The 10711-nt window shown below is 36.6% G+C and overlaps 1 long non-coding RNA gene across 1 annotated transcript; it reads right to left on the bottom strand.

The window, feature by feature from the left end:
• Window positions 1–213: 213 nt before the first annotated feature.
• LOC121245835 lies at window positions 214–1228 on the bottom strand. Its single transcript, XR_005937011.1, has 3 exons — window positions 1105–1228; window positions 799–986; window positions 214–306 (listed from the first exon to the last, which is right to left on the bottom strand). It is a non-coding gene; the product is annotated as an uncharacterized LOC121245835 (long non-coding RNA).
• Between the last annotated feature and the right edge of the window lie 9483 nt (window positions 1229–10711).

The raw sequence follows: 10711 nt of genomic DNA, 5'->3' as shown, positions 1-10711 counted from the left end.
CAAAAGATCATATATAAAAGAGTACCATTTACGCTCTTCAACAAGGAAAGACATGAGAGAGATAGGAATAATCTTTCAGTGGGTCAAATTTGTCAATTTTCCAATTGAAATAATTGGAAGTAGGATGTTCCTTAACCATTGATAAACACTCCCCATGCGAGTCACTTTCATAACAAAAACTTCGACTCTAAAGACACGTGTCGTCGACAATATAACCATTCGAAGGATCGCCGAGAAAATCGAGTGGAAGTAATTAGGCGAATCCCCATTCAGTTTTTAAGTTATGGAAGCGTCTTACAATCCCATCTGCACTTAACAAAACAAATAAAGTTTAAAGAATATATATTATTAGAAAATGTCAACTCTCGAAATATTGTAATAAATGCTGGAAATCTAGACATAAATGACATAAATGAATACAAAAAATTATAAATGTCATAAAACTAATTTCTTATTTGAGAAATACTTTAGTGACAAAGGAATTACACAAATATAAATTTACAAATTGACGTGGCTTGATACAGTACGTCAGTTTGTAAACTTACTTTTTATATAAAGTAGATCTAACGCATTACATAAACACTCGTCAGTTTGTGAGTTTACTTTTATGTAATTTCTTTGTGTTTATAGTAGTTCTATTCTTATTTTTGTCCAACTCAATGTTTAGTATAGACTGGCAAGAATAGTCACGATATATATAGCATTAAATATAAGAAAACACATTGTTGAATCAACTTCATATTAATAGAAACAATTGTATATAAGCAAACTAAATTTTGGGAAAAGCTACGTACGTACCTTGCACACACTGGTAGTTGTTGCGTATTTGATCAAACACAAAGAACTTGAAGTTTACGTTAACCTCCCAACCAGGCAAAAGATTATTTTGATTTGCTATTGCCAAATACAAAGAGATGCTATCGTTTCCATGATTGCAATATATATTCTTCTTCCGGCCATCTGTGTGGAGTTGTACTACTAATCTCCTGGAAATGAAAAAGAAAATGGTCAGAATATTTTATTGGAAATCAAAACAAAAGCAAAGAGAGGCCAACAACGTCTAATCAGAGATCGGGCATCGAATCTTCAAAATGCTGTACTTACCATTGATAGCCGCCAACTTCAAATTGGCCCAATTCACATATTTTAACCTCGTTCTTAAACAGAAACGAGAAACTCTTTATTTGAAATGTGTAATGAGCTGGCGGAAGATCTCTAGTTGATCTTACAAGTCCCGAGATACATAGAAGATAAACAAAAAAAAAGACATTCATACAAAAAAAGAGATACAAACTTACTACAAATTTTACTCGCTAATTAATATATACCACTACTCGCCGTTGGCGGTGCATCCAGTAGCTCCTCCGCTGCACATGAGCCTAATTCACCAAAAACCTCAGAAGGTGGTGCTCTTACAGCGACACTTGGTTTTCTGCACTCCATGCTTAATTTCCTTTTGAACGCTTCTTTCTCCTGGCCATCCTTATATATACATGAATTGGATAACTCTTGATCTTATAATATATATTTACTTTGTTTGAAAGTTAGTAAAGGAATAGAATGAATAAAGTAATAGAGTTAAGAAAAGAAATGAATGCATACGATATTGGAATAAATATAACGAATGAAAAAGAATAGAATGATATGAAAAGTAAATAACTCAAATTATAATTAAGTTTAATAAGAAGGAACGAAAAGGAACTTTTATAACAACATGATTAATATTAATATATATGCCCTTCATTTCTAGTTATCAATTTTTTATTCATAAATTGTAATCTTATTGAGATGGAGTAGTACTTCTGTATATTGTTTGCACTAAAAAACCACATAAAATTAATATAATTCAATAATCTAGAATTTCTTGATCTCCTCATGGCTCAAGCCAGCTTTGAAGTACGTACTTGACCTTAATTCAGTACTTCTTCTTATACAAGAAGAGGTGATACAGCTGTCGATTGGTGAATGGGGGATCGATTGAAGAGTCAATTGATAATTGGTATGGTCTAAGGTGTTCTAATTGACAGAGTGGAGATTAATATGCAAAATACCAGACTATTTTTGCCAGAAGTCTAGTTGTGATATGCATGCTTGGATATCCTTAAAGAATCTTTTCTGCTTATGGTTGCATGCATGATTCTTTTCTGCTCCAATAACTAATTGGTTACAACTAGGGCTGCAACCCGTTCAACATTTGGGCCCGACCTGACCTTACCCGCACTTCTTGATCGGTTGGGCAAAATCGACCCGACCCCCATATTCAACCCATGTATTTTTTTTCCCCTCGTCTTCAACCCTCCTCTTCCTTCAAGCCATACTCCCGTAGTTTGTGCTCTCAATTTCACTTCTCACTTCAAGGATTGTAAACCCAAGGTCCCTGTTCCCATTACTGCTAGCCCGTCGCCGACTCGCTTCGGTTGCCTCTGGATCTCTACCCCACCATGCAGACGCCGTCCATCTCTACCCCGTCAGTTGCCTTTGGATCTCTACCCCGCCGTTATGGTTCTCAATGTAAAGTGAAGTAAACATGTAAAATAGAATGACTGAGGAAACAAAAATGGATGTACTATTGTGAAATGGATGTAATCAGGAAAATGAATTAAAGAGAAAATGGTGCGCTGCGTGAGAAGAGTGAAAAGCTTGTGAAGTGTTTGATAAAATGGGAAGATGAACTCAGAAAACTCAAATTGCCATGGTCTTGGTTCTCTCGCAGTCACACTTCCAACTCACTGAGCTCAACAACCTGGTCTACATCGACGAAGTCCTCCACCTCACCGCTAGTCCCGTCGTAACTAGTCTTCCTCCCTCAACTTCACCCGTGCGTTCCACAGCCGTTACAAAATCAAGGAATACCTCGAGACTATACCTTCGACAGCAGCTTTCAATATCCTGAAGTAATTTTCAATACTTAGAGAAGGGTTAAAACCAATTTTGGGAGGGGGGCTAGGGTTTCATCTGCAGATTTTGTAAGTGGGTTGTACAGGTCGAACCCGATCAAGAGTTAAACCCGTATTTTTCGGTTCGGGTCGGGTTGGTGCTCACGGACCGGCCAGGTCACTCATTTTTTGCACAGGCCTAGTTATAACAATTGAGTAGGCCCAAACCTAACTTAGGTTGGGTTAAGCTGATCAATGTAGATGGGAACAATTTTGATAGTCCTGGCCCTAGTTGGAGGTGGAAGGATCTTGATCAAGGACTTTGGAGGTAGGTTTTTGGCAGCATTTTCCTCTCATTATGGATGCAGTTACGGATGCAGTACTACGTGCAATTCTAGATGCAGCAAGTTTCACTTCAATCCAATAGAACTTGAGTCTGACTAAGTGGTTAACTGGTTGTTGGGAAAAGATTGTTTGCATTTGCCAATGCACTTGAATTTCTGAATCAGATTTTGGTTTGCTGCCAAGGATTAGGTGTATAGGTCAATCACATATATCGGAAAGCAGAGTAGATAGCTAATTCTTTAGCAAAGCTGGTTGTAAGCTAGAGTTTATCTCAAGAGTCAAATTGATGCAGGAGAATCCATACCTGATGGTGATTGGCTGACGGAGACGACATTAAAAGCACTGGACTACCACGAGAAGGTAGATCGGCGCAAAACCAGCTAGAAGAGATGAGTAGTCCTCGATTGGGTGAGAAACGACATTTCTCAACTGGGCGAGAAACAACATTCCTCGATTGGGCAAGAAGCAACATTCCTCGGTTGATTTGCATGCATCCTAGCATTTTGTCCATAACTTTGACTAGAGGTGTTAAAATCGCTCATATGACCCCAATACAGAAATCTCTCTTCAACGCACGCCTATAACTTTGGCTACAGATATCCGAATTGCACATATGACTCCAATACGGAAAGTTCTATTCAGTGCGTACGTCGTGATCACCAAACTGTTCCTAGTGGGCCCCTCATCAACCCCAAAATCATCTGTTCTTCCTTCCAAATCGTCATTTTGAGTTATTCTTTCATTTTTTATTATTTTTCTTTTATGGTAACATTTATTTTTAGGAACGATTTTATTTCTGATTCTTAGGTTAGATTTTAACTATAATTATCTTATTCCATATTTTACTATTTGGCCTTAATTACAATTTTGCCTTTTCCATTAGCTATTCAAGCCCAACTTGTGGGCTTCAAAGTATCGCGTCATTATTATTCCAATTTTATAACAATGTGTTTGTTATTGTATATTGAAGCTCATCTCAGAGTTTTATTTTTGTTTGCATTTTCTCAATCTTAATTTCAAGCTTCCGTTGTTTGACTAGCCATGAGAATAATCATCGTTAATTCTGTTCCGGAGTCACAAATTAACATAATTGAAAATATATTTATTTCCTGAATCGCTCAATTTTCTGTTCCTTTGATTACCTTGCCTCTCCCACGTACGATCACCATGAAATTGACTTGTACAACATTTCCACCATGGGATTGGTCCGAATGTTGAAGTAAAATCAGTACCAAGCTTAATCAAACATAAGAAAATTTGTTTGAAGAGGATTTCTACTTCAACGTACTTTCTAGTGGTTTGACATAGAAGGCAATGCGTAAAGGACAAAAGAAAAAAATGGCAAGCATAGAGACGAATATTAATAAAGCTTTTTCTCCAATTACTCAAGAACGTACCGCCTTTGAGTTCAGATATGACATCAATTTTTCATTCAACGATCAAAACATCACCCAGCAAGAAGCCTAGCTTTTCATGATGTATTTTTGAGATCTCTCGGAGACAAAAAAAATACTTGAAACCACGGCCAACATTAGGTTTACAGAACTAGTACTGCTCACCTGCTAGACGAGTTAATTCAGTTGCAAGATGTTCGATCATCACGACTGACCATATTTTTCACAGTGATTGCCATTGACTTGGTCCCTTGTTCGCAGCTTGAATTTTGCGTACAACTTCAGGTGAGGAGAAACAATTTCGGAATCATGTAGTTGGAGAGAGAGAGAGAGACATGAATGCATCGCTTTAATTTGGTACACCGTGGAGAGAGTAACAGCATCCTATATATCAAAAAAATTATATACAAATCTAATGAACTTTTCCTAACAGATTTATAAGCAAACCCATGCAATATAAACTACTTATACAAAAGCAAGCTCCAAAGTACACGTTCAATATTATATATAAAGCATACCACTTATGCCCTTCTACAAGGAAGACATCATGAGAATAATAATACTCCTTTTTCGGTACATCAAATTTGTCAATCCTCCAAGTGAAATAATCGATTTGAGGTTGGTTTATCATTGACAGGCACTCCCCCTTGCCAATACTTTTTATGACAAAAACTTCAACCCCAAGAATGCAAGAGTTGTCAACATTAATATATATGACCATTCGAAGGATCGTTGAGTGTATCTTCATGCGAAAGTAATTGATCGAATCCCCATTATTCAGTCTTTATAAGGATATGGAAGCGTTTTAACACTTCCATGATCTGCATCTAAGACGCGTTGAAGTTAGTTGGAAAATTTACAGCACTACAAAAACAAGGATCCTAAAAGGAATTATACGCATACACACATAATTAAATATATACTTGATGCAGTACTTGAGCATATGACACAAGCTGTATCGACGCGGTGACTTCTGAGAATGACTACATACAACACAAATTACAAGAGAGAGAGAGAGAGAGAGAGAGAGAGAGAGAGAGAGAGAGAGAGATCCCCATATGCATCAATGTCGGCAGGAATTTGAGCTTCCGTGCTTCCCTTTTGGAAACTACTTTTCTCCCGGTGGTCGGTCCAATGTATTGGAGATCAACTCTTTTGATAAAAAAGAAACCCAAAGGACTCCTAGATAGGCTAGCTATTTGCAAAGGAAGCAGTTCCCGTATATATAATCTGTAGTGTGCATGCATGCATGAAACGTCAACTTTTAAAATTCCCAATAATTAGTCTTTAACTTATTACTGTCTCCAACGTTTGAAAAACAGAAATAATGAGGTTATGTATAGATTTAATTCCCAGTGGGAACCTTTTAAGATTCCCAAATAAGTATATAGATAATAGACGTCTTTTTAATTAATTTAAATGAGGAGATCAAGCTGGGAACTAAATTCTACTAAGCTAATGTTATCGTGTAATCGGTCCAATTTGGACCGGTCCAGGCCAATGGATTATCCCTAAGGACCGGATTGAACCTTTTGCTATTGGTCCAATTTAGTCCGATTCGGTCCATATGAGCTAGAAATATTTTTTTCCTCATTTATTTTTTTGGTAGATAAATTAATACAAAAAATTAATTAAATTAGTCAAATTAAAATTAATTAAGCTATTTAATGTGGATTATATAACTAACTCATTAAAAAAATTAATTATAATTATATTTATGATGTTAATACTTACTAATTTAATACTTTAGTAGAGTATGTATCTACATATAATAACATATATATATCATTTGATTTATTGTATGATATATTAGTTAATTAATAACATATATTATTTTACAATTTATATAACCAATTTATATATGAGCAATTGTTGCTGATGACACACCTGACGTGTGGGGTTTTATTCTTTTATTTATTTTTTCTTCTCTTCCCCTTTTTTTTATTTTTCTTCTCTTCCCGTTTTCTTTTCTTCCCATTCGAATTTTCCATCCCATCCCGCGAAACCCCCCTGCCTCATTCGCCAACAACCTCGCGTCGCCTCCCTCTACCCAGTGCCACCCCACAAAGCCGTCCCTCTGTTCAGCGCCACCTCACTTAGCTCCTCTGTCTACCCAGCAGCACCACTCCCCGCGAGCTCATTGAACGGGGCAAACCAAGTTGCATCCCGCGAATACCCCCTTCCTCCCTCACCCAGCAACCCGCGTCGCCATCCCTCTGCCCAGCACCACCCCGCGACACCATCCATGACACCAAGACATGACCAAAAACTCACTCCAAACTCGCCAAGAAAACCCACATTAAAGAGAAACAAACCACCTCAACCCCATCCAGCCCTAGAATGTAAATCCAACTCAGAGTCCCCCGTTCAAGACCAGTCCATTGTTGGACTTCTTTTCTCAAAGCAAATCCAAGATTTCGAACTGTTTCTTTAAGTTTCAATCGCTACCCAGATGGTAAAAATGAGTTATTAGTCAACCCATCGAGTTGGTTTCAGTGGTTCTAGGGCTTGTAAGGTCTGATTCATAGATAAAAAAACCATTGGAAGAAGAAGAAGAAGAAAGAAACTGGACTAAGCAAGAACAAAATGAGAATAAAGTTTTGTTATATAACGTGTTAAAGGGAAGAGAAGAGAAAATAAATAAATAAAACCCCACAAGTCAGGTGTGGGGTGTGGGATCAACAACAATTGCTAATCCATAGAGTTTTTTTTTTTTTTTTATAAATTGATTGAAAATTAGAAAATTATTTATTACGTTTAGTTATCTAATAATAATTTGATGTCACATCAATAGCTCATGTGAGAAGCTCCCAACCAACGTTCATTTTTTTCTTTTATTTTTTCAAATATTTTTTAAATCTTTAAATATTTTTAAAATAAAAATCACAAATTTATTAAAAAATAATTTTTTAATCATTAAGTTAAAAAAAAAAAAAACAATCAGCAGCTTTTGTCGATGATATTCCTCGTTGGGAATATGATCATTTTCCTTTTCAAATATATATCTTATATATAATAAGTGCCAATAAGCAGCTCTTGGTTTATTATTTTTTTCCCTTTTTACCCTCCATTTTCTATTTATTTTACCGCCATGTCCTTGATCTCTCCTACTTTCTGAAACTTATCAGATTGTGATTTCTTTTTGTTTTCCATTTTAGTCGCTCTGTCCTTCATTTCTCTTACGTTCTACTTTCCACTTCTTCTTCTTCTACTTTTTTTTTTTTTTTTTTATCACCGCTTGGACCACCACTTGCATCGATTGCTTTAAAGTATAAAAATCAAATTTCTTTTGCCACTTCCTATAAAAACATTGATCCTTTTGGTTTCCTTTGTGTTCCTTGATCTGTCTTTTTCTCCTTTTTGCCCTTGATTCTATGTTTTTTTTTCCTCCATGTCCCTTTGTTTATCTTTTTTAGCTTTCTTGATGTGTCCTTCATTTCTTTGTCACTTCAAGAAATATAGGCTATTGCGGTGATTTACTGTTCGTCAGAAATAATTTCGCCGCATTAAGTAATTTTTTTTTTTTTTTACGATTTGAAGGTCGACGCAGCCTCCAGACCGCATATTTTTAGTTTTACTTTTTGTAGCGATTTTAACAACATTTGCGGCATACAAAATCGTCGAGAATAATATTTTAACTTTTGCAACGCTTTTAATCACAATTGTGGCGTTAAAAATCACTGCAAAAGATGATAAGTAAATGAAAAGTAAGTTACGATGGACAATTTTGCTGCAATTGCCCTTTTAATGTTAAGGGCGCCAAAACGCAAGAAGTTATCAGATTTTCCCCCCATCACCTGTTAGCATTTCTCCCGTGCACTCCCAAATCGCGATGTCACGTCATTCTTCCCCAACTTATTCTTCCCCATTTCTATCTACCTGAGCAAAATCCACTCAAAATTTATTTGCTACACGGCTACCCCTTCCACCGAAATCCACCACTAACAACGGAGCTACTCCACCCCGGCCTGTAGATTTTCGCGTAAGCAAAGCCCATGAAATCATCGTCTTCACTCGTATCAACTGAGGCTATACCAGTTCAAAGTGCGATTTTTGAGACGCCCTAAGTCGTCATTCGTCATCATTGTCAGCCCTTTTCCTGTAGTAGTGGGTTATTCATCTCATTTCCATCCCGTAGGCTCGTCCACTCGGTTGGAGTCGATTTCTCCAGGTAAAATACTCTATTTTTTTACTTCATTTTCTTAATGAAACCTTTTAGGTCAAGTAGAAATATGGGTGTTATGCTCTTTCAATTTGTGCATAAATTGCCTATGTGTTTGTGTATGTCTAATGTAACTGTAGAATTCTTATACTTTATTTTAAAATCAATACAAACAATCCTATGGTAGACTGACTAATAAACAAATGGTGTTGATTTTGAGGATCTTATGGATTCCACAATATCCATAACTTTTTATGGATCTTATCCTGCAACCGCACCCGTTATCTCCCTCTTCAGAGCTGGGCTAAACGGAGGATCTCGATTGGGTAAGCGTCCGATGCAGATTGAGCACTATAAGCTCTTCTTCCCACAATTGTATTCCCCGCCTCAGTTGGATGCTAAGCATCCCAAAAATAATACTCATTCCTGTTTTGGCATGGAGTTTGATAAGGTAGACATGTGATTTGCCCATTGTTCCTCCCTACACCGCAGCACCTAGCATTTATTACCCTGAAACTTGCAACCAGTTTTCCAAATAAATGCAACCATGAATACCTAAACAATGTCACCCTTTTTTTTCACTTATCAGCTTCAACTAAAGCAAATGTTTTTACCAAAAGATGAAGGGCTGGTTATTATGTCTTGGAAAATCCCATAAGCGTCTATATAGATCAATCTTGTATCTGCTAGATTGTTGTTGAGATCATTGACAAGAGATTTCAACTTGTTGTTGAAGATTTGGTTGGCAGAATTGATTCTTTGTACACATGTTGAACCGTCCGGACTATTTTAAGCCAATTCATTTGAACTGCAGCCTATTTGACCAACTCACAAGGCCATTTTCCTTGCTCCATAGTTATACATGTTCTGCACAACAAAACATGTCAAAAGAGTTTTGTTGGAATGAATGACTAAAAAAGGCAGTTTTTTTGCAACTAACAATCAGAGAAATATGGAACTGACCCTGAGTTGCTCTGAATATTGTTGAATAACAACATCAATGTATTGTTCAGGTGTATACTATCTACTACTAGAGTAGACAGTATAGGGGCATGAAATAGTTGTTAAGGTAGTCATTGCTGCCCAATCCAACTGATTATATACACTTGCTTAGATACTGTGCTGCCGAATCTTCATCCCCAAGTAAGTTCACCACTTGGGAGACTGTGTTTAGGTAATTTCTCACCTGCCCACTGAAGCTAATCCGGCCTCCCTGCACAATTTTAAGGGATTGTATATATATATATATATATATATATATATATATATATATATATACACATGAGTGAACCACAACGTAGAAGGAATGAAGCCATTAAATGAAATGACAATGAAAATGGGGGCAAGAAATCTTAGGTACCGGTTGCCGCCCAGTTTCTTCTCTAATTCCAACTGCTGCTGATGCATAGTTCACTCCTTTCAGTATTTCTTGGCCTCTTGCACTCACATAGGGAGGTATGTAATCATCGAAGTCTAAAAGCTCAGCTGTAGATGTACCCAATAAAAACAGTTCTCTTTTTTTTTTTTCACTCTATAAAATCAATTCAAAACTAGAAACAAATAAATCAGTAGGGAAAAAGGATGTCTAGTTGGGAAGTATTAATTACATTATCAGTGCTAATTATTAATCCCAATTGGGGTACTTAGAGTAATGATACTTGCATTATTTTCTTCTCTCCAAATCAGCAAATGTAGGTTGCTGTTATTGGCATGTTAGTGCAAAATACATATAAGTAGTGACTGCTAGCATATGTTTGTGCAAAATACTTGTAAGTAGCGACAGGAACTTAGTGCAAAAGACATTGAAATAGCATCTGGCTTGCTTGTTATATTATATCACAAGCAAGGTTTGGGCTGAGATTCTGGAAGATTAATGTAGAAAAAGGTTTTAAATAATATTTGCGATGAAAATTTCTGCTATTGTTCGTGCGCAG

This window comes from Juglans microcarpa x Juglans regia, chromosome 1S, assembly GCF_004785595.1.
Source record: "Juglans microcarpa x Juglans regia isolate MS1-56 chromosome 1S, Jm3101_v1.0, whole genome shotgun sequence".
NCBI classification, from domain to species: domain Eukaryota; kingdom Viridiplantae; phylum Streptophyta; class Magnoliopsida; order Fagales; family Juglandaceae; genus Juglans; species Juglans microcarpa x Juglans regia.
Note: the sequence above shows the minus strand (reverse complement) of the source record. Positions and strands in the feature narration are given on the sequence as shown.